The sequence below is a fragment of the Haemaphysalis longicornis genome, unplaced genomic scaffold, assembly GCF_048455015.1.
Source record: "Haemaphysalis longicornis isolate Haplotype H1 unplaced genomic scaffold, Haemaphysalis longicornis Haplotype H1 scaffold_152, whole genome shotgun sequence".
Classification (NCBI taxonomy): domain Eukaryota; kingdom Metazoa; phylum Arthropoda; class Arachnida; order Ixodida; family Ixodidae; genus Haemaphysalis; species Haemaphysalis longicornis.
Window position 1 is genome coordinate 123,273 of NW_027526259.1, and position 23,262 is coordinate 146,534.

Consider the following 23,262-nt stretch of genomic DNA (forward strand, 5'->3'; position numbering starts at 1 on the left):
GATAGCCCAACAAACTCAACTTTTTGCTGGGTATGGCAACCTTATCTTTCTATTTACATTGCTTTATGTGTCTATGTTCAAGCCAGAATTTGTTTCGACGCATTTTGTTCACTTCGCGCCGTGTATGAACTGCGTTACGAAAACACCAAGGTACAGCCGAAACCGAAACCCCGGCCTCAGTACTCCACTGCTCCATCCAGCAACATCGCCACGCCATCACGCCGCGCATTCTTTTCTTCCTGGCCGCCGAGACGGTGGAGTTGTACGCGCTTGTCGAGTGGCTTTGTTGTGGTTGTTTTGAAGAAAGCGGATTATTGTTTCGACGAAGATATGTCGCCTGTGATTTCAGGTAAGTGACTAGTCAACTTTTTGCACTTTACTTGTGTATTTAACAGGGCAGGGCTCTTCCGTTCCGTGTTAGACGTTTGCGTCGTCGGTTAGCCCTAATGTTTTTTGACAGCGACTGATTTTGAGGGTTACGTAGATCTGCCTTTCGACCGCGGATATTGCGTGTGGGACTAGAAACAGTAGGGCTGTTCGATTTACAGTCCCGGACTCACCGCCGATTCCCTGAAAGCAGTCAGGCATTCGATTTTCTTGTGTATCCTTATGGCTTCGGGGAATCATCGGACTCCGGCGGAATATCCGCGGTGAATTCGAGTCTGTAAATCGAAGAGCCCTATTGTTTGTGCCGTTTGTAGGCTTTTTGTTGAGCGAAGTAGGACCATACTGCTACGTTGGCTAAACGGTTTGGTGCTCGCAACAACCGATCGCCAATACGCGCGGTCGACCGCTCCAGGTTGAGTTCGCAAGTTTTTTTTTTTTTTTTTGGTGGGTGGTTCTTTTTAAGGAATTGCAAATTGTTCTTCGCATCATTTTTCGTACCTGGACTGGAGTGGTACGCTTTAGGTAACTTTTAGCCGAGGCACATAGCAGTCTACACTACACTGCAGGGATTGTCATTTTTCAAAGCGGTCACTCAGAAAAGTGCACTGGTACAAACAAGGCTCTCTGCGTTCAGATTGAGGGTACGATGGCTGAAATTGGCGTCACACTCGCAAGCCCCGCATGTCCAGTGAATGTTTGAGTGTTCCAATCGTTCGATAATCGCATATATGTTTGTGCATGTGCATCAGTAGCACCAAAAACGTTCATTCAACCCGAATTTGCTACCACGTCGAAACTACATGCGTATCGTGCGTCTGGTGCAGAGGTATAAGCAATGCTGGCCGCACGTGGGGAGCGTTTAAGCACTGCAACATTCACTACCGTCTCCGAATAATTCGCGGCCACGCGTGTTGCTCAGTTAAATTTTGTATTCTGCTCTCATTCTGTGGATGAGTGCACCCCGCACAAGAGCAAATGCTTCAAAAAAAAAAAAGTGGGTCTCCTCTGGACTGGTTAAGGCCGAAGGTCTCTTTCTAGTAGCTTGTGTACATAATTGCACAGCAAATAATACACTCTGTTAAAAACACGACTTGATGTAAATAAATATAGTTCTAGAAAATATGCCGCTAGAGAATAGATGGGAGAACAGCCTTTTCTAGATGGTTAGATCACACTGAAAGTTTTTTCTTAATTTTTCAGAAGAGGATAACCTCTTTCTCATCGCAATAATTTTTTAAGCACTGGCTATTGTCATTATTGGCAGTAATGCATTATTGTCATGTTTCAAATTTTGCGGCCTATACCAATGTGTATCATTTTTGAAAATCGTTTCAATGGGTTTGATGTCAATGTGAGCACAACCTTAAATCTGGTTCCCTATGCTTCCCTAAGACATCGCGGCCATTATTAAGGACTAATTAGATTCATGTTTTGAAGGAAAAAAATTGTTGCCATGATATTGACGGTACCAGCTGAAAACATGCACCGACGCATCATGTGGGCTTCAAGCACTGCGTGGGAAGAAGAATTGAACCTGGTTTAAGCTGCAATCACCTAGAAGAGACTTTAGAAACAAAAAAAATTGCTTCACTTGTATTGTTGTTCAGCAGTTCATCACAGCCTTTTCAGCCTCCTTTGGCAGAATTGTTAGGCTGTGTATAGCGTTCCGTCTAGATGGAACGGCAACTAAAGTTCCGTCCAGAGGAGACACAACTCGCGTTGAGAGCAGTCTTTCTTGATTTTTACCCATCCAGCAAAACAGCTACCGCTCACTGACTAGCCAGAATCACTGATAATTATTAATCATTATTAATAATTACAGATGATCGGACTAACTCTAGCTCAATCTGGACCGATCTCCAAGTCGCCACCCGACGCCCGCTTCACAATATTTCAGCGAGAGCAGTCGGTCTTGATTTTTACCTAACCGGCCAAACCGCTTCCGCTCACTGACTAGCCAGAGTCACTGTTAATTATTAATCACTGGTAATAATTAGAGGAGATTGGGTGTAACTGGCGATGGCTACGTCGGCCTTGGCTCCAGTGAGCGGGAGCGGCTCGGCCGCTTGAGTAAAAAACCAAGACCTACTGCTCTCATCGCGTGAATTGTAAAGCGGGCGGGAAGTTTTGCTATTACAAAACGCTAACCACGGCCACACACACACAAAACAAATGGTGCGAGAATCGAACCAGGGCCTACAACGTTCGTAGTCAGCCGCGGAACCACTACACCAAATCCCAGAATGAGAAATGGCGGCTAATTGGCTGGTTTTGATTTGGCGTTCAGTCTGGACGGAACTTTAGCAGTTTTTAGCATTCCGGCTGGACGGAACGCTAGGCACTCCCTAATTGTTAAGGCAACGTTATCATCATTTAGGTCTGCGCTTTGTCACAGAATCGTGGAAGCAATTTGCCTTATAGCAATGAGAGAGCTCATCTCGGCACCTTTTTACGCATACATGAACTGGTCATAATGAACGGCATCTACTTCCAAAGAGAGAATTGAGTTAGAAGCTTGATTGTTGACATTGTCACTATGCTGTGATAGTCACTTCGGCCATCCTTACATCCAGGTAATGTGGTATTTTAACGTTCTCATATTTTCGCTTGGAGTGTGAAGAACACCTTGCTCGACACCTTAATATCGCATTTAGAACTTTGAAGGATTAAGGCTAACGCAACTTGCTTGTTGTTTGCCACTCACTTCTATTTTGCAGGCTACTGACTGTTACACCTTGCAGTGGAGATCAGCTGGCATGCCCTACTTGGTGGATGGACCTATCTGGATGGACCTCTCATCAGATGTCACTGGCTGTTTTTCAGGTTGGTTACAATAGGTGAGCACCTAGTTCTATACAATTGTAGTGCAATGTTATGACGTGCACTGTGAAATTCAGTTACCAGAACTTGCCTAATTTGACCGAGAGTGCAGTGCTTTGGTCTTCCAATAGCACTGTATATATATGCTGGTCGGCATCTTCATTTCAGCAATTCATTGCTCTCCGAGTTTGGAATCAGTGAATTTGGATGTATTGTATTTAACGTCTTTATGTATTGTTTAACATGAACCTTTGCTGCCATTGTACATTGGACTGCTGAAACACAAGCACGAAGGTGGGAGTTCTTAGTAAAAAAGAGAACTAGGATGCACATGATGCAACATTTAGAAGTGACACAGCTGCTTGATATCCCCCTTTTCGTGCAGCCCACCGAATGCTCCTCTCCGCCTGTGAGAACAATAGCTCTCTTTTCCTCCGCTGCGTCGCCTGTGGTGCACGCTATCGGTGATGCGGTGGCGTCAATTCGGAAAGTGGCCACACAATCAGCCATCCGCGCTACAGTTCTTGGTTGGGCTGTTGTGTTATTGCGCTTCATGCTTCACTTGAGACACCTTGCTGAACAGGCTGCAATCACATACTTACGTGGAGTAGATGCATGGTCCTTAACATGGGATTGCACTATTCAGCTTGTTTTACTGAAATTTTCGATTCTGTAGCGTATTCGTGACCTTTGGGCTTTTTCTGAAGGAACTTGGGGCTGCTGATGACGACAGGCGAAAATATCAAGGTGGCGTGGGACAGCTAATTTTTTCCAGGTTCGGCTCAATGTGTGATCAGCTTAGGAGCCAAACTGGGTTCACAAGTGACAACTTTTATTGGATCTTAAAGAGGGCCTTGAGAACAAAACAGTCCCTACTTTCTGCATTCCATCAAACATCCCTCTCTCTCTCTCTCTAGAAAATTTGTTCTAAGGTTCTTAATGAGGTGGTTTGGTCAAATAAAAGGAACGATGGGTCATTTTGCTGCGCTGGATGTAGCAAAACATGCTGATGTTGTAGTGTGTTGTCAACCGACATGCCTAGGAACATGGCGCTGTTTGTCTGGTGGCTGTCTGTGACAATACGGATAATGAAGAACCCTACCTCTTACACATTGAGCACACTAAAATTCAGGTTACGGAGCCGGTCATGCTTCCTGTTCCCGGTAAAAAAATACCCTAAGGGGATAACGTCAGCCGTGGAAAGCCCCCGCAGGACAAACCAAAGGAGCCTGCAGGCTAATTCAGTGGCACCACCGGTTCAAGGTTCACAGCTTATATCAAGGCCGAAAATATGTCGACTTGGCAGCCATAAATTACTTTTTCCTGTATTGACATTTCGTCAGTAATCAGGCTGCAGTATGGTTCTTTTAGTGACCGCAAGCTTTGTCCCTCCACTTGAAGCCGTTCCTTTATTAGGTTTATTACTCGAGTCTCTTGCAGAAGGTCCGACAAGATTTTTAGTGTGCTTTGACAAGGCAGCTTCAGCAGTTTTTTGAACCTCACATGCTCGTATCCTTTACAAGAAGTCGCTTTCCACAACACTTTGCCGCAACGTGGGTTCCTGTCTAGTTAGCGCGCCTTATCACTATTGATAATCTGTTCCATGGCAAATTTGGCACACCCGTTCTCCTTCTTGTGCGGCTTCCGAAAGGGTCTTTAGTGCTTGCACAGCTCGGTTGTCCTCATAGTATTGAACTTTCTCTAAATTCATCACAAGTTTGCTGAAGTTTTGGCAAGCGTTCGTTTAGTCTGCACTTTCATCTCAAGACTGTGTGCGTTTCTTTTCGTCGCTTCAATGCATCCAACCAGGTTAATGTCATCTGGCCTTCTTCACTTTTCAATTTAACGTGTTCCTAACCTTCAACACACTCGCCTGAAGCTACATTTTTTTGCGCCTGGTATTCGCTGGCTGCGCTTTGAGCATAGAATTCTTCTAGACGAGGGTGTTTTGCTTCTTTCCCACCTGCTGCTAACGCATGTTCTCTTGAAATTCTCGGTTGCATGCATGCACGCTTGCATCTTACTAAAATCCTTTCCCGGGAAAGGCATTGCCACCATGCGATGCCTTTTAGAGCAGTGCCGGTCAAGAGCACCCTTCCATGACCTGAAGGGAGTCCTAGCAGGATGGTTTCCACTTAATTTGTTGAAAATGTTCTTTTTCTGCAGGCTTTCTATTTTTATGGCAAAGAGGAAGGGCAGAAGCAAGGGACCACATCGGAGTGACCATCTCAGAATGTTAAGGAGGTATGTGAAATGTGAATATACATTTGTTTTGAGTTGATCTGGATTGTATAAGCTTTAGTGTGTAACTCAGTTTTTTTTTCTTTTCAGCTGCCCACCTGTTCGAAGATAGTCACCATATTTGATATTTAATGATAATATATTCAACGTTAAAACCAAGTTTGTTTTGTGTAATATTTTTAAGCACCCCAGCACACACATCTAAGCTCTCATAAAATGGTTAAGTTTTCAGATCATTGTAGCAGGATAGCAGAAAAATGATCACGACATGAATGGACAGTGCAAAACGCATATGCAAGCTTACTTATTTGCTGCAAATCTTATTTTATAAATTTATTCGCAAGAAATGAAACCAGTTTTTAATTAGCATTGCATAGCATCTTTCCTTTTCATGTCGTCATCATTTTTTTGCAATTTCGCATATCTGCCGTCATACTGTCACCCGAGCTGCCAGCATCGACGCTACCATTGCCATCAGCTACCGACGCATGCCGTCATCCATCACCCTGCCAGCATGCAGTCATCTGCCATCATCCATCACCCTGCCAGCATGCAGTCATCTGCCATCATGCCATCATTAATTCCATTACCATAATCCACCATGTTGATTTTTGATGGATTCCATCAACTCCACATTTTCAATAGGGTCGTCGTCGGCTTTCCTCGGCGGCTTCTCTCCGGCACCAGTCTCTTCGGAAGCACCGAGTGAAAGGGGTGCTGTCGCCTTTGTGCGAGTTATGTAACGTTGGCTTACCCTGTACATACTGTATATAAATGTTACTTTAAGTTTTCGTCGGCTTGAGAACTTCTTCGCTCTGCTCTGCGCCGCGTCGATAGCGGACGGAGCAAGGCAACGTTGCTACACCGGTGACTGCGCTCGGGTGGCCAGTCGCAACAGCGGAGACAGCGTCGGGATGGCTGATTCCCAACCTCGGTGACGAGCAGGAAGGCGAGTCACAACCTTGGCGACCACCTTGGGATAGTCTTTCCCAACAGTGGTGGCAGCGGTGGGATCGTCATTCCCAACAGTGGTGCCAGCGGTGGGATCGTCATTTCCCAACATTGGTGCCAGCGGTGGGATAGTCATTTCCCAACATTGGATGGCAGCTGCGGGATCGACCGGCAACGGCTACTGCCTGGTGTGGTAAGCGCTCGACGTTTTCTCTCAGTTCACCAGACTTCTCTAGCACAGGTTATTGTAGTTTAGAGAAGGGCTGGGTGAAGCACTGTGTATAGCTTTGAGTGTTTCAAGCCTAGAGAAAGTGTTTTGAAACCAAAGCTAGTGCCGAGAGGTAAACGAAAGAGCGTAGAGAATTACTTGCGCGTGCCTTACTAGTAGCTCGATAGTATAGGAACGGCAAGGGAATTCTAAAGCGGGTAAGCAGCAAGAGGCCAGTGCAAACGATGGAGGACTTTAAAGTGAAGGAACTCATCGAAATTTGCGAGGAGCTGGGCCTTGACTTGGGCCGTGCGAAACGGAAGCATGCGATCCTTGAGATCATGCGGAAGGAGAACGTAACGGCTGAGGAAGTCAATGAGGCCAGGGATGATATCAAAGAGCGCCGTGAGCGCGAGGAAGCCGAAAAGAAAGAGCGCCGTGAGCGCGAGGAGGCACAGGAACGCAGGGAGGAAGCCGAAAGGCAGGAACGAAAAGCTGAAAGGCAGAAACGGGAAGCCGAAAGGCAGCTCGAGTTGATGAGGCTAGAGTCGGAGCTCCGGCAGGGTTCGCTGGCGCCTAGCGTGACTTGTCCAACGATTCAGGCGAGCGGTCCGAGAAGTCAGGACCAACGGCCGCCGTTCGTTGTTGAGAGGTCAGGGCCCGAAGACGGAGCGTCCCAGGCCAAACGCGAAGCGACCGCTATCGTATTCTTGGCCAGAGAAGCGAGCCAAGAAGGCGAGAACGGCGCGGAGGCAGAGATGCCGCTTCGAAATAAAGATATCGAAACGCGCGCACCGTCCGCGAGCAGTGCCCAGTGCATGGCACTTACGAGTTCGCAAGCGGGGAAAGCTCTCGCAGGAACTTGACTCTTCCCCAGCGAGCGAGAGGGGAAAGGACGCCGAACTGGCCGAGCAGCTTAGCCCGAACTACGAGCCGACCGAGAACTGTCGCGGTAGGTTAGCAGAACTGCCAGCGGCAGAACGGGGTTGCGCGAAATCCTTCAGTGGAGAAACGGAGCCGGGCGACACGAAGAGTACGTTGTCACCGTTTTCCGATCAGCCGTTACGCGAAAACGAGCTCAAGGTCGAAGCGCTGCCGACAGGGCCGACAGAGAAATCCGGTGAGCTCGTAGCGAGTGACGTTGATAGAGACCGTACCGCCGTCTCGGAGGGCAATGGCGTACCTAAAGGAGATAACGCACTTGCTGAGACGTCCGATAGAGGGCCGTATGGGTCCGCTGATCGCGTTCATGTGTCGGTCTCAGGTTCAACAATCTCGGCAGAACGCTCAGAATCAGAAGAGGCCTCAGAGTCGGCTTCCAACAGGATCGCGCACAATGCGCGAGCTAGCGAGGTTTCTCGTGAAAGTTTGGACGGCGAGGCTAGCCAGACGAAGCCGCTAGAGCCCCCGGAAACAGGTGTTCCTTCGGGTGTGAGCTCTAACGCGGGCGATGTTGTGGCTAAGCCTGCGAGCAGGACACGAGAGACGAGCGAGCAACGAAGGCCGAGCGGTGAGCGGACCAAAAGCTCTGGCAGAAGCTTAGTAAAGGCGCCGACGGCCGAAGCGGGTTGCGTCATCCCCATCGGCAGGGAAACCCAGGTGGCCGCGCGTTGCGAGGCGAACTCTCCGTTGTCCCCAGTTCTCGATGACTTGCTTGAAAGCAAGGTGGGGCACTTTCACCCGCATTTCAAGCCAGTGGAGCGAAAACGCTCAGTGCGAAAGCGAAAGTTCAGAGCTTTCTGCTATGAGCGGAAACGCGATTGGGAGGCATGCGTGCCGGCCGCTATGTTGGCCTTGAAGTCAGCTCCGCGCGAGATTACGGGCGTCAGTTTTGCGAGGCTGGTATATGACCGCGGAAAGAGAACGCGCTTCGAATAACGAAACTAGCCTGTGGGGAAGAGCTAGTTGTAAGGCTGCGTTCTTCGTTTCCCCATTCGGAACAGTCTGTTCCGTCATGTTGAGCTTCGGTCTCAAAAGCGCGCCATATTGCTTCTCGAAACTAACGCATCGGGTGTTTCGTTGCCTGTCGTAGTACGCGCTCCATTACCTCGACGATGTCGCCAGCTTTTCTAGCACATGGTAAGGAGCAAGTAGAGCACTTACGAGTCGTGCTGAGCAGACGCAAAGAAGCAGGACTATCAGTCAATAAGTCAGTGTCACATAGGATACGCCGAAGTGACGTAACAAAGGCAGGTTGTTGTGGTAGCGCGGCCGACGAAGACCGTCAGTCGTTAAGTGGCCGCAGTCGTAAGCTACCGCCGACCAACGACTATGTCTGAGATACGGACTTTTTCGGGTTTGACTGGATATGGCTAAGCGTATGTGAGAGATTACTCCACACTGGCTAGTCCTTTGACTGACGCTCTCAGAAGAGCCAGTTAAAAAGGGCACAGAGAAGGAGGACGCGTTTAAGCGCTGTAACGAGCCTGAGCGAGGAGCCAGTTCTAACGGTCCCCGACTTTTCGAAAAGTTCGTTATTCAGTTCGATACGAGCGATCGTGGCATGGGAGCTGTACTATGCCAAGAGAATGCGAACGGCCGGGAACCGCCAGTTTGTACTTCAGCCGCAAGCTAACTTGCAAGGAAGAGGCTTAAAGTAATTCCGGAAAGGAATGTGGCTGCGTCGTGTGGGCAGTGCAGAAGTTTGCGTGCTATGTAGCCGGAAACGCTAACTCAGACGCACTAAGCCGTGCGTTCTAAGTAAGTCTGCGTTCATCCTCACCGTGTCTTTCGTTTCGTTTCCTCGTGAGTAGATTTTAGCGTAGCAGGTAGATGGGAGCAAAATTATTGCCCTCATTTGCTGCCTCAGTTGTTTATTTCCGCACCGCGTGATTTCAAGTAATCAACTTTAGTTAAGATCACTTAATGTCGTGTGTTACGTTTGGCACTTAGTGTAAGTTCTTCTTTTAAGAGTTTTACGTCCCGCATGGGTCTCTTGGTGTAGAAGGTCCAAATTTGGGATAGACACTTAGCTAGGAGAGTTTGTCACGCTTTGGAGTCTGGTGTTCTGACAGAGGACAGAGGGTGCTTGCTTGCGCTGGGTGTTGCCTGTTGTCGGTCGGTTCTTTGCAAGCTCCAGAACGATGAGCAACCGGTGCTGAGGACAGACCGAAGGAGCCGGACGAAACTGGTCGAGACACCTGGCAGCACGGCGAGGTACCGGTGATCCAGACCTGGCAGGCGGTACCCGTTCATGGAGAGGGACCTGGTGGAGTCGCCCTTTTCCTGGGGCACTGGAGGTGTACCTGGATGAGCCTGGCGAACGAGCGCGCCCAGCATCCGAGCCACGTGGAGGCAGCTCGTCTTCACGGCGCATTGTCTGGCGGCGGGGGTGCTGTTGTGCCAGAGCGCCTGGCCCAAAGGCGTTGCACGAGGCGACGCGCCGACAGCGAGGCCGAGTCACGCCTCTCCCTTTCATCGCTGCGGCGCGGCCGAATCCTGCATCTCGAAACGGTGCGGCGCGGCCGAATCCCTCAGCGGAGAACGACCCAAACAAGGGCATGTCGCTACGCCCGGAGGCGAGGTCACGGAGACGGCGGCGGCATCGCTCTCCCTTTCCCCATTGGCGGCGCAGCTGACTCACCGCTTCGCTACCATTCGTCGGAATTCAAACTTCAGGCAGCGAGAGCCCTGATTGGAGCATTTCGAACTTCTTGGGGCCACAACGAACTCCCGGGCTATAAAAGAAGCCCGGAGGCTCTCGTCGTCGGCATTCCTCGGCGGCTTCTCTCCGGCACCAGTCTCTTCGGAAGCACCGAGTGAAAGGGGTGCTGTCGCCTTTGTGCGAATGATGTAACGTTTGCTTACCCTGTAAATACTGTATATAAATGTTACTTCAAGTTTTCGTCGGCTCGAGAACTTCTTCGCTCGGCTCTGCCCCGCGTCGATAGCGGACGGAGCAAGGCAACATCGCTACACCGGTGACTGCGCTCGGGTGGCCAGTCGCAACAACGCAAACAGCGTCGGAATGGCTGATTCCCAACCTCGGTGACGAGCAGGAAGGCGAGTCACAACCTTGGCGACCGCCCTGGGATCGTCATTCCCAACAGTGGTGGCAGCGGTCGGATGCTCATTCCCAACAATGGTCACCGGGCAGATACTCTTAGCAAATCCTCCATAGCTGTAGCGCAGCATTTCAACCAACCAGGCCACAATTTTGATGACCTTAAGTTATTTATACTTCAGTCAAATTTTAAGTCTCCTAGGGACAGGGAATACCGAGAATCCTACTTAATTCACAAATTCAACTCCATGGAACCTGCTGGAATTAATGCGTCTAAGGGCAACTTGGAATCCTTGCGATATTCACCGGGAATACAGCATTAGGCATTTTCGTGCATATACCTCATCCAAAGACTATGACCGTTCACTCTGCTCTGTACCTGGTCACCTACATTCTTTTTTTTATCATTCCTTAGCGTCTAGCTTAATACTCGCCCTCATCCCTCCAACCTTTGCTTTTGGAATTCAATTTTATTTATTTTATTTCTCTTTTTTTTTTTTACTCCGCGTGGTCTTGTGCCCCGTACTTTATCTTTTCGTTTTTGAGTTTCAGGACAGGCCTGTTCCAGGAATGTAGCCGTGGGTGACACGTGCCATTTCAGTTGCCGGGTCATTGCTTTTTCTTTTGTGTGTGGGTTTATGTGGTTTCTCTCCCTGTTTTAGTTTTTTTTTTCTCCTTTGTTTCTTTTTTCCTTGACCTAGTTGGTTTCCCCCCGCCTCTATCTTTTCTTTTGACCTGAGGCTTGCAGATAGTTTCTGATAAGGACCCCACCCTCACCGCCTGGTCTGCTTCCGGCGGTTCTGAGATCCTTTCCGTATACCCCGTGGCGGGTCAATAAACACCCTCTCATCCTTTCTTTCCAAAAATTCCACGAATACCAACCACCAGCTGACTTTCGTGTGACCTACTTCGCGGCTTAAACTAGACAACCTTCTTGGCCCCTCAATCTCTCCCCCGACATACTCCCAAACCATCAGCTTGCTCAATTTCCCTTCCATCTTTCCCTCTCCTTTCACCTGGGGTCCTACCCCTATATAAACCGTGCCTGCCAGGCGAGAGATTGCCCTGAGGAAAGCAAGTTCGCTTTGCTGAAACGTAGGCCACAATCGTGCTTTTACCTTGTTCGAAGTTTTTCTTCTCTTGTATATATATATATATATATAAGGTTAGTAGAGACAGAGACAAACGAGAAAGACTTAGAAAATAATAAGTTTACTGACGTTTCAGGGAGAGGACTCCCTTTCTTCAGAGTACCAGAGTACCCTTTCTTCGGACTCCCTTCCCTTTCTTCAGACTCCCTTTCTGAAGAAAGGGAGTCCTCTCCCTGAAACGTCAGTAAACTTATTTTTATTTTCTAAGTCTTTCTCGTTTGTCTCTGTCTCTACTAACCTTATTTTTTTCGCGCTCTGTGTGAGTTTTTATCTTTTCAGTCTATATATATATATATATATATATATATATATATATATATATATATATATAAAACTTTATTAACATAAGGATGGTGACTCTCTCTATGTGGGGGCGGGTGGGTAGCTCAGGCGGCACAGGCCTGTTCGGCCTAACGCAAGCCGGTGTACTTTGACCGGGGATTTTCTGTCCCGCCTTTTTCCGTCAGACGTGTTCGGCCCGTGTCCAAATGTGGGCCTTTTGGCCGTATATGGCCGTACTCCCAAAGCTATCCAACGGCGGGTCTCCGTCAGCCGGTCGACCAGCTTTCGTTCATACGGCCAGATTCCAGCCGTAGGGCTCCGCCCATTCCGAAGCCACCCGTGTGCGGGCGAAGTGCGGCCACCGGAGGACAGCCGAGATGCGGTTGTCGGACTCCAGCCAGACTAAAGCTACCGGAAGCTGGGCCATGCTACGGGTATTGGGGTTGGCGACAGCACGTTAACTGTACTGAGGCCGTTGGACGACCGCTGCTTGCGCCGCAAGCATATGACTCAGTCGCGCTGCGCAGCAGCCCAAACCCACCATTTTGAGTCACTGCACGCACATCAAAGTGAGTCCGCGCGCCACCACCAGCCGTTCTGCCTTCAGCACAGCCTTGCTTAATTATCAGTCAGTTGAGAGCAAAGTCATTTATTAAACACTGCTCACGAAAGGTCGTTTCTTTAATTGCTGTGCCTCTTTTACTGTCGGATGCAGAAAATATTCATTTCGTTGCAGAGGTGGAATAGTTGTATTGTCCATGTCCTGATATCTTGTGCGGGGCGGCTTACCTGTAAGAAACGATGAAGGAGGGGGGGGGGGTGCGGAAGGCGCATACTTAGTGGGTTGAATTTCACAAAGGTGAAAGAGCCCCTTTTATACAATTCGTTTTAGGACAATCTTCCTGAACACTTTCATGCTCTGACTAAATAGACTATTTTTACAACAGTTGCTTGACCACTGCCTTTACCGGCGCGAATGCCTTTACGAAGCGTTTTGGTACTACACAAAACACTCAGGAGCATTCAATATAATTTCCTTCACACAAAAAGTATGTCCACTATTCGCCCATTTCTCTTGCAAAAAAATTTTCTACTGGATCAACTTTTCTGATGATCTTTCACAGGGCTGATCCTAGGAGAGATCGACCAAGTCTTTCATTTTCAATCTATTTTTTATGTTGTTTTCATGAGTTACGTGCACACCACTTAAAGTCCAAAAGAACATAATTTTTCTCCATGTCGTACTACGTTAAAAAAATCCTAGACGCGTTGCGAATGACGCCGTGCTTCCGGTGGCTGCAGATGTATCCCTATGTGCTCACGCAAGGAAGGGCGTAAGACCAGAGCTACATAACTTGTTTCAAACCAATAACATAGCAATGGTTGTATGCCTACAGTAAACCTTGCATACTGCAATGAATAAAGCAATAAGTATTTTATTGGTCGAGTTTGAATGCGTAAGGCTCTCAACCCGTCGTAGGCGAACTTGTGGCTCCGCAAGTTTATTTCACACTTATTTATTTATTTATTTATTTGTTTGATACCTGCTTCGACTTTGCATGCATTACAGCACGGATATGCATAACACTAAACATAAAAATTAAGGCCAAATAACAAAATAATTCCACAAAGCGCGGTGAAAATCGTCATTATAAACGATGGGTACAATCATGCGTGGAAGATAATTACACTCGTGTATTGATCTAAAAGACAAAATGAATCACGCAAGGCGTCACGTTTAAAGGAAAGTTAATGATTTGCTTTAAGATTGCGGTCCCACTTTGGGATATGTAGAATGGTGCTTGGATATACTTCTCCAAATCGATTCCAGTTTTCGAATGATAGATATTGCGAAAAAATGTCAACCTCAGTTTTCGTCTGTGATCTTTCACGTCTTACCATTTAAGTTTACTTTTGCTTTCCATTATGTGAGTTGACAGTGTCAATTACCTATTACGAATCGCACTTCCCTCCTCTGTATGTTTTCGAGCATATCAACCAGCTCTTTGGTGTAGAGATCCCAGGAAACACATGCGTAGTCCAACATTGGGCGCACATGAGTGAAATACGGTTGTTCTTTTAAGTTAGACGGAAGTTCGCTGAAATTTTGTCTCAGAAAGCCAAGAACACGTGCAGCCGTTACTCTTATGTTGTGAACGTGTCTACCGTAATTACCCGATTCTAACGCGCACCTTTTTTACGGAAAAATAGGTCGAAAAATCGCATGCGCGTTAGACTCGGATACGAAACCAAAACTGCCGAAACAACGGAAATTTCGTCTTGCCCATCGCCATCTCAAGATGGCGCCAAAGCTTTTAGCAACAATTTTTCGTACGCAGGAAGCATAGGCGCCTAGGCTTTTCTATCGGCGTTTACACAAATCGTCAAATCGTTCCACTTGCGCGCTTGATAACAGCAATGGCAGCAGCGGCTCTCGCGCGTTCAAAACGAGTGGTCGGCTGGAGCGTGCGCCTCTGGAGAAGCTCGCAGGATGGGCGTGCGAGGCGGGGGCCACGATCCCATCGATCATGGTTGAGCGTTCGTTGTGAAGTGTGGCATCGCGAACGCGCTTGACGGCACCAAGGATGAGATGTTGTGGTCAGCGGAGAGCGACGAAGAGGGAGAGGGGTGAGATCACTTCAAGAAATAAATTGCCCGTTTATATAGAATTCGTTTTTCTTGCTCACAAAGTTCCGTGCGCGTTACAATCGGAAGTGCAAGTTTTTTCGGGTTTTTTTTTTGCCAGGAAAATAGGGTGCGCGTTAGAATCGGGGGCGCGTTAGAATCGGGTAATTACGGTATTTAACCTCTAACCACTGGTTAAATAGACTCCTAGTTATTTATATTCCCCGAGAGTTCTTAAAGCAGCGTAATTGAAGGTATACCTATTCAATTCAAACCTTCAATGAGTGAAGGTTTTCTTGTGAAGGGGACTTAACACACTTTGTAACATTCAACGGCTTTCCTGAATCAGCACACCAGGATGTTATGAAATTCGAATCATGCTGCCGGTATTCGGAATCAAGTTCATTCGCCATAGTCGTGAAAACTACACAGTCATTCGCGAACACTTTGAACAAAGCTTTGAGGCCAATAGTAATATCATTTATATTTAACACAAACAAAAGAGGTCCCGCAACTGAGCCTTGGGGAATTCCTGAGGTCACGGGAACATACCCGGAAGAACAATAATTGAGAAGAACCGACAGCTCTCTTAGAGAGAGATACTGGGCTATCCATTCAACAACAGATTAATTCAGTTTATAGCCAGCAATGTACTAACAAGAAGGTCATATGGAACACCGCCAAATGCTTTTTTGCACACCAAGAAAATACAGTCAACTACTTTAATCTTATCTTTTGCTAGAGCCAAATCGTGCCAAACAAGCTGCGTTGAGTAAGAAAAACCTGAGGAAATCTGTGTTTCCTAGGATGCTGGCGATTATGTTTAACCAAATCAGTCATATCCCAAGTGTAGCTAAGCTCACCTTCAAATACCGCAACTGTATTAACACCCAGGTTCTGTAATTGACGACGCTCTGTTGTTATCGCAAATCTAAAATAACACTTGCTTCCAAATAGGCAGTCATAAAATCCGTTGAAGTAACACAGTTCAGGGCCTGAAGTTGAACCCACAAATGCACGAGCTTAGCCTCTTCTACGTTTATCACCAACAAAATAGTGCAACATTGTTTTTCGCTGTATTATTGTAAGAAGAATAGACGAAAACTTGCGCTTTTGTGCGCCCTTGCCTTTCTTTGGTGGGGAGTTTTTGACATGACGCCGGTTGAGCTCGTGCGTGGTGGCCGCTTGCTCGATGCCCTTTAAGGCTAGTTATTTTCGGTGAAACACCTCCATCTCGGGTCGGACATCTCTGCCGGGTCGATGTCTTCAATGCTCTGCATTTCATGAGGGGGCAATTAGCCCCGAGCTGATGCGTCGACGAAGCCGGCGGGCGAGGCGTGGTAGCGGCTATGACTGGCGAGGCGTAGCTCACCCGTCAGTGTGGCACAGTCTTCTTGCGGCAATAAATGGCATTCCGATGGCCTAAAAGGTTACCTGGTAATGTCCAGTGAGTCCTTGCACCTTGCCGGTTCACCTAGTGCCACTCATTACTGCTTGACAATCGAAGTTCATTCATTTAAAGCGTATAAACACCGAGCAGGTCAAAAACGCGTCTGCATCGCTCGGGGCCCTAACGCCTTTTACCTCACCGAAGGAAAAACCCGACGTACTCCAGCGGGTCTCCTTCCAAACACGTCTGAGCATTACCTCTCGGCACCCAGACACGTGCCGTTGTTCGGCTGTACGCCGCTTACCCAAAGATTGATGTATAACCTGAGAGCTTACGTCGGCTGCTCTCCTCCTGAACAGTGGTTGCCAAATATTCTGCGGCGGTTCGCTTGCCGTAATTCGGCCGAGGACCGCTAACCGAACGGGAAACGTACGTTCTGGGGCCGTACGTCGGCCGGTCTCCTTCATAACGCCGGTTGCCCGAAGAAAACGAATATTCTGCCGCCGGATGCGCGGTGTACCGTTGAAAGAGCGAATGCGCGGCAGCCGCGCTCCGGTCGGTCTTCTTTCGAACACCACCTGCCACAAGAATGCGAATATTCTGTGGCCGGTCGCTTGCCGTGCTTCGGCTGAACACCGCTTCCTTCCCGAACGAAAAACGGATGTCCCAAGGCCGTAGTTCGGCCGTTCTTTTTCTGAATATCGGCAGCCGAAAGTGAAATAAATATCTGACAACCGGGTACCTGCCATTCTATGTCTGAACACGTGCGGCTGGAGAAATACAGAAGCGCTGGTTGCCGAATGTTGGCTGTTCAACGTATGATCAGTGGCTGCCAGGACCTGGATGCTGGCCGGACATGCCAGAAAGCGGCCATAGACGGGTCGGTCTTGGGACACACTTTCTGTGCTGCCTGTGAGGGTGGTGTCAAATAAATAAATAAATAAATAAATAAATAAATAAATAAATAAAAATATTCTAGTTATCTTTTTAAAGGAAAGTCGGTTGGGTGGTTTTGAACTCAAGTTCGTAACAGTGTGTCCACGGCGTCTGTAGTAGCTCGGTCCCATCCAGTTGGAAGTTGGAAAAGTTATTCCGTTCGGATAATATAGTTTGAAGTTAACACATGTCTATGGTAATGTGTTCTTTAGTTTCTTCAGTATGTTCCGCAGTGTCGGCCACATCAAGCTCATATTATTCTCTATATGGCGTGCTGTGTACATCGTAGAGCAGTGAAATTATTAATTTCATATTGTGAACCGCATGTATTTTCTTTTTTTATTACATTTTCAATGTAATTATCAGCGCAGCCCTGACGGTAGAACTCCCATTTTATAATGGTTATACCTTCTTCGTAAAAAAACATAAAAATTTAATAAAAGTGGATAAATATTATCATGCGTCAATGCCCGAGGACGCCGGTGCAGTTATCGCCCACGCAGGAGTAATTAGAAAAAAAATTGAAAAAAGAAACTTCACATTCCTGCCTAACGAATGTTTAGAGAAGCGCGAAAGCTTTCTCACATCATAACTGCGGCCAAAGTACGTCAAAAACGTCGCTGAAAATGCCTTCAAGTGATCGTCAAGCCTTCCAAGACCCAAATCGAAACCGAACAGCGAACCTGTGAGACTAGGTTTCGCCACTAAGTAAACTTATCAACGAACGATCTAAATGTCCATTGATAGGTGGGTAATGCGAGAAAGGTATACTGTTGCACTACTTCATAGTAGATGCGTGTATTGTGTTGTTTAGGACCGTTCCTTTTTCCCGATGTTTAAGTAGCTGTTTTAACACAATTGAAACCCGGTTTTACGCACGCGCCGCACCTCCATCAGAGCTTTTCGGCTGACCAAGCGGTCCATGTGCAAATGCAATAGTGTTTTGACAGAACGCCATCTGCCCCATTAAGAAACATTTCGCGCTAAAGCTAGGCTAAGTCAGAGCGGGGCGCCGAAAGGCAGTGAGCACTGGCATGCTCTGACCGGCCAACACCGCAGCCACTTGCGGTACGCGCTGCCGCTGGATTCCCCCTTAGAGGGCACCTCCAGGCGCGCGGTGTCCTCATGAAACAGGCGTCGATGTTTTGTGACCGATCGAAGCAGTGGAGTACTCTGATAATATGTTTAATGCCATGCTGCAGGGTAGTGCGGACTTGACTGCTATATACAGTGCTTGCGCAGGCGTTTTTAACCTGTGGCGCAAGAGTTAAGCTTCGCACAGATATACGCGCACGGGACCTCTCGGTGTAACCGCTACGACAAAACAAAGCTGCGGACCCCCACAATCTCCAGCGTTAAAGGGGCCCTGAAATACCTTCCGCCGATGCGTGGATGTACATGTAACCAAATAAAGCAATCTATTAGCAATCTCCTCCCGCAAGAATTTTGTTAAAGCGATGAGTATTAGCTGAGAAATCGAAAATCAAAAACCGCGCATTATCGTCGCGGCGCGTTTCCTCCTCCTTTCAACTTACTCTCCGCTGTTGACGGCGAGCAAGCCTTCCCTCCAATGATTCTGCGCTCCTCGGCGGTGACGCACTTCCGCTATTGCGCTGCTCACACTGCCGTCTGCTACGGGCAAGCTTTGTTGACAATATGAATCCCGCACTCCGCTCAAGGCTGGAAAAGCGAACGAAAAATCTGGCCGCATGTGTGCGGCGGCCTGGCCTTGCCCTTTCGCGGTGTACGTTGCGCAGTTGCGATCGGCGGCACGTGACTTTTTATCGGCGGCGAACTCGCAGCCGCACGGGGGGATCGTGCGCTCGCTCCCTTGGATGCACAGCGCACTGTTTATCCAAAAAGCGCCGTATCAGATGTGTCCCCGCTGGTGCCGGGTCTTATTTTGCGGCGGTGGTAATTCCTGCCGGCGGCATGTGAAAAAGTCATTTTATACCGATACAGCACCCGTGCACAAAACGCCAGTTCAGCTTGGGGCGACGTGTCGTGGAGAGCGGCAACGTTGGAAAAACATGCTCCGCCGCGGCTCTGAGCTGTCTAGCGCTGGAGCGAGCGCCATTTCTTTTGTAATATTAAACATCGGTTGCCCTTGCAACAAGGCACAAACCGCTCTAGGAGTGAGTTACGGTTGCGTGATCCCGGTTTCAGCTTGGGGCCCCACCTCGCGGCATATGAGTACTGCAGGCATACTACTCACTCCCATTGGGAAGTGTGAGATGCGTTTGGCATTACAGGAGGCGATGGTGTGTGTGTTGTGGACGCCTCTGTTTCGCGATGAAATGCGACGTTGTGCTTCTGCGGGTGGATAGTAGTGCTTCCCATGGACTGGATTATCTTTATCGAGCGACGTACGACTCAACCTCGCATGGGGTATGTGCAGTGTGCGTGGCTAAAAGCCATCTCGGCTTGTGCGCCAGAAGTAAGTGACTTGCTGTTCGTCCCCGCAAACCACGCGCGAGGTGAGTGCCCAATTTACGAGGGGCAGGAGCAGGCAACCCATCGTCTGTCAATCGCGGTTCGGACTTGCGACGCATGTTGTGACGTTGTGTTCGTTCGAAACGCATCTCTGGATTGTTTGGAAGTTGAATAAAATGTATGCGTCAAACCCGGGCATTCGGCTCAGGGCGTTCTCTGCGATTGCAAGAAAGAAGTGCCACAGGGCTCCAACGCTTTCTTTATGGAACGCGTACTCAAGTAAGAGAATATGTCGTGTTATGGCCGTGTTGCATTCAATACGAACGGTTAAGCGTTTGTTTACACGTGTTTCGTTTGTCGTGAAATGTCCAAGCACTCCGGCACTCCGCTGGCAGATCAGCCGGCGAGCCGACGCTGAGCAGACGACTCATCTCTTTGCCGGAAGTGCGTGAAAAAGCCGCCCAATAGCAGGATGTCTAGCTCATGACGAACATCTGGGAATCGATGGCGTAGACATGTGAAGATGGCGGCGTCCAAAAACACGAAGGGAAGGGTGAGAAAAAAGCGACAAACTTTGCAACAAAAGTGTGAGCTTTCGGCTGTGCGTAAAAGAGTAATTCTTTGCACAGATGATGTTGACGACCCAATCTAACGATTGAGTTAGTCAGTTTAGTGTGCTCAAAACGCCTTTCAGGGCCCCTTTAAAATGGACATGAAGAAAAAATACAACTTTGTTCAGTTTGCAAGTACTAGCCTCTGGTAACTCACTTAGCTTCATCTTCCAGCCATGGAAGACATTTTTAACCAGAAATAACTCCGGAAATATTAAAACACGTTCAGCCTTCACGCTACAGTGACGTAATATTGGCAAGAGTGATGTGATATGGGCCAGCATTAAGAATATTGTCATCAGTCAGTTCACATTTAAGGGGTGAGATAAAACAAAACTATACGCCCTATTACAATCGCCCATTCGCGATTGTAGGCTGTGTCTTAGGTTGGCGGCCGCGAATCGCAAAAACAAGATTCTGTTGGGTCATGGACAAATCGCCGAAAAGGGCTGGAGAGTCGCCACTGATTCATGTCTTCTCTTTAATATCTGGACTATTTCTTTGAACTTTGCCATAAAATTGGGATGGTTGGTATGGCGACAAAGCAGTTTTTTTTAATGAACCGAACTTGTGATTTGCCTTCATGGCCCCTTTATATCAATGTTTGGCAACAATTAAAGATATGCGACACTTGTGCCCTTACAAACAGTCATCATGAGTACTTTTTCCGGACGAGAATTTAAATAAAGTGTTTTGTGAGCTATAAATGGCCTGATTTTTTTGTCACACGTGCAAGGCAAAGACATTTATTTTTTGCTCTATTAAAGTTAATTACGGGAGTTCAATGGACAAAGTACTTACAGCAAGATTTCTCCAAAAAGAACGAACATACAACGTAACAGAAGCCTGTGTTGACACGCAGGTAAAACAGTAACGGAACTAATTGCAAGGAGGCGATATATTTCCACTGAATTGCTTTTTCATAAAACTCCGTATTTTAGAAGATACACAAAAAATGTGAAATAAAATACTCTTGTCAAGAATTAGAGTGAGAAAAAATAACGTCAAGGGAAAAAAACGACTCGGAAATAGGGTGATTTTTTTAAACGTGATGACGTTTTCGAAAACAGAGAAATGATTGAAGGATACTACGATTTTGGCGAGTTGTTGAATGGTCACGATTGAAAATCCGCGCGGAAAAAACACAGCAGAAAAAAGGGACGAGAAGGGACGAGCAGCGCGAGAAGTCCTAAAATTGGCCATCCAAAACTGCAGCGCAGTCTCAGGCCGTGACCCGATAGGCAATACTCAACACTTGAACTACACAGGCCAATTTTCTTTAGAGAGGAAGGGACATCGATTTATTAGGAAGTGTTATAGTAAAGCGGCAGTAGCACGCACAGACCTTTCGTCTCACTCGGTATTCTGGGAAGATCAGATGTTCCGAAAACTATCCGTCACGCGGTGCGAGTTGTCCGATGTGATTTGCGATGAATGTAGCGCATCAGCAACAAACGACACATGCTGCTCTTAATTTTAATGCGGAAGCATACTTTGACGGGTTTGGCGAGTACCCAGCCTCTCCGTAACCCAAGAGGTGTAATGCAACGCACCCGGTGGGATGTAACTGTAAACGTGCAGAGACTTGTACATGAGCCAAACTGTAAAATTAGCGTTTATGTTAAGACATTTGATATTTATGTAACTGCATATATACAGGGTGATCAAAGTTAAGTCGACAGGTTTTTTTTAAAAATAGGTGCTTAGATTTACGCGAAGACCACCTCTACAGTGAGGTTTGGCGCCCAGGGGGACACCTCATTAGGAGGTAATTATTGATGTAGGTGGTTTAATTAAATAAAATTGATTAATTAACTTTTTAGTGGCTGCAGTAACCAGACATGTTTGTATTGAAAAGTTAGGCGCAATCATGTTTCTACGCAGTTTCAATTGACAGAATTCTTCTAGCGCATCCGTAGTCCGAGATATCAAATGGCGAAGTTTAATTGCCGTTCGCATGATTACGCATGCTAGAAGTCAAGACCAGCGCATAGCTCCTCCCTTTTGTTCTGTGGTTCGATAGCGGTTCCGAGTAGTGCAGATTGCGATAACGCCAGCCAAGAATGAATGGGTGCCAGTTATCACTTTTTCCTGCGCCTCCACCCCTTTGTCGAACTGAACACCGCACACAGCAGGCACGTTACAGAAGGGAGGAGCTTTGCGCCGGTGCCAACTGTCTTGCATGCGTAATCATGCGAACGGCAATTAAACTTCGCCGTTTGATATCTCGAACTACGGATGCGCTAGAAGAATTCTGCCAATTGAAACTGCGTAGAAACATGATTGCGTCTAACTTTCTAATACAAACATGCCTGGTTAATGCAGCCACTAAAAAGTTAATTAATCAATTTTAGTTAATTAAGTCACATACATCAATAATTACCTCCTATTTATATGTACCCCTGGGCGCATAACCTCACTGTAGAGGTCTTCTTCGCGGAAATCTAAGCGCCTATTTTTAAAAATACCTGTCAACTTAACTTTGATCACCCTGTATATGATGGGTACCGTCAAAATGGATGAAAAGCAGCATAAAAACAAAAAATTGGCGCAGGTAGCACTAGTGGTGCACGGCTGGGGAAACAGCATAACGGGGTAAGCAGCTCTGTCGCGCCCTCAGGCTTCTCCCTTTGAGTAAGCGGTTTTTAAGTTTTTTAATCACATGCTGGGCCAAGAGGTGGACGTAGACAAGATATGCCAAGTCATGCCAAGTGATGCCCGCCTTTATATAGCCGCATTTATAGGATACTATAGAGGTGTCCGTAGCATGCCGCTTTAATCATAGGGATATATATGATGCCTTGATACTTTGACATGGAAGTACTTTACTGCCAATAAAATGTTTCCCCAGCAATGCGTTTTAAAGCAAAGCTTTTTACCTCTACCCACCAGGGTTTTTTTTCGCGACCATTGGTGTCAACAGAAAACTCCCGCGAAGGAATAAAAGAAGTTACCAGCAACACCAGGAATCGAACCTGAAACTAATATAGCAACTAAGCGAGAGTCCGTTGTCCTACCGATTGAGCTACGAGCCCTTTTTTTCTTTATTGCCCATCTCGGACAGCAACACCAGGTACAAGGTACAAAGACAAAGAAAGGAAGGAAGGAAGAATGTAGAAGAAAGGCAGGAAAGTTAACCTGGCTTGAGCCTAGTTTGCTATCCTGCACGTGGGAAAGGGGAAATGGGGAAAAAAGAGAGAGGAAAAAAAGAGGAAACGTTGGAC

At 47.5% G+C, this 23,262-nt stretch overlaps 1 long non-coding RNA gene across 1 annotated transcript; it reads left to right on the top strand.

Moving 5' to 3' along the window:
* Positions 1-232: 232 nt before the first annotated feature.
* Positions 233-6,099, top strand: LOC144165976 (uncharacterized). The gene is made up of 4 exons (XR_013321540.1): positions 233-349; positions 3,105-3,224; positions 5,374-5,451; positions 5,539-6,099. It is a non-coding gene; the product is annotated as an uncharacterized LOC144165976 (long non-coding RNA).
* The last annotated feature ends 17,163 nt before the right edge of the window (positions 6,100-23,262 follow it).